This window comes from Grammomys surdaster, unplaced genomic scaffold, assembly GCF_004785775.1.
Source record: "Grammomys surdaster isolate TR1022 unplaced genomic scaffold, NIH_TR_1.0 126131, whole genome shotgun sequence".
Classification (NCBI taxonomy): Eukaryota; Metazoa; Chordata; class Mammalia; order Rodentia; family Muridae; genus Grammomys; species Grammomys surdaster.
Window position 1 is genome coordinate 6,719,982 of NW_021620939.1, and position 1,622 is coordinate 6,721,603.

A 1,622-nucleotide genomic window follows, 5' to 3' on the forward strand; every position below is an offset into this window, starting at 1 on the left:
GTGGAAAAATACCCTGTCTCAGAAAAGAAAGAAAGAAAGAAAGAAAGAAAGAAAGAAAGAAAGAAAGAAAGAAAGAGAGAAGGAATGCCAGGCAGTGGTGGCGCACGCACTTGGGAGGCAGAGGCAGGCGGATTTCTGAGTTCAAGGCCAGCCTGGTCTACAGAGTGAGTTCCAGGACAGCCCGGGCTTCACAGAGAAACCCTGTCTCGAAAAACAAAACAAACAAACAAACAAAAAACAAAAAAAAAGAAAGGAAGAAGGAAGGAAGGAAGGAAGGAAAAGGATAATTGGACCCAGTTACTCACACCTTTAGTCTCAGTACTTAGAATGCTGAAGCAATAGTATTTTGCTGTGACTTCCAAACCAATCTGGGCTACAGAGTGAGAAACTAAAAATCCCCCAAAATTTAAAACAAAACACAACAAAAGTGGGGTGGTAGTGATGCATACCTTTAGTCTCGGCACTCAGGAGGTAGAGGCAGGTGTATCTCTGATAGTTCAAGGCCATTCTGGTCTGCAGAGTGAGTTTCAGGACATCTAGGGCTACACAAAGAAACCATGTCCTTGAAAGAAACAAAAGAAAAGAAGAAGAAGGAGAAGAAGAAGAAGGAGAAGGAGAAGGAGAAGGAGAAGGAGAAGGAGAAGGAGAAGGAGAAGGAGAAGGAGAAGAAGAAGAAGAAGAAGAAGAAGGTGGTCTTGTGGCTCCAGGCAGCACAATTTCAAGACTCTCCTGTGACACAGAGTAAGTTCAAGGCCAGCCTAAGTAACTTCGTGTAACAGGCACAAATAACAATAAAAGGGTTGTAGTTTAGTAGTCCGCTTGCCTAGAATACAGCCAGGCCTGTATTTGATTCTCAGCACCGCAGACGATGATGATGGTGGTGGTGGTGGTGTTGATAGTGATGGTGATAATGATGGAATGATGGTAAAATTATATGATCATCACAATTCTTATTAGATCATCTTAGACATGGTGGTACATGTCTAAAATTCTAGGACCTGGGAGGCAAGACAAGTGAATCAGAAAGTTAAGGCTGTCCGCAATTGCCAGCCTAGGCCACACGAGACTCTATCTCAAAAAGAAAGAATAAATTAAAGAGTTGAAGTCCTCCTCATCCCTAATACCATTCCTCTTTCTCCCTCAAGTGACTTCTATACTGAATTGATTAATTAATCCCTTTATGCACGATTTATATTTTCATCCCACACTTTTTTTTTTTTTTGACCACCAGTAATATGTAGCATTGTTTAAAACAGCATCTTACTATATAGCCAGGGCTGGCCTGGTCTTCACTGTGTAGACTAGGCTAGCCTCAAATTCACTTTGGAGTCAAGATTGGCTTTAAACATTTGATTCACTTCCCAAGGAATTACAAATGTTCCACCTGGCTTAAGATTTCTGGTAATAGGTTTAGGATAGTTAATCTCCACTGTCAATTCCATGAGACCTAGAATTACCTAGGACGTGAGACTGTGCCCATGCCTGTAGGAATTACCTTGATTAGATGGTTGAGGTGTGAAGACCTGAACACTGCAGGTGGCATTGTCCCCTGGGCTGGTATCCTAGACTGTATAAAAAGAAGGAAATCAGATGAGCACAGAGTTCACTGCCACCTTCTCTCT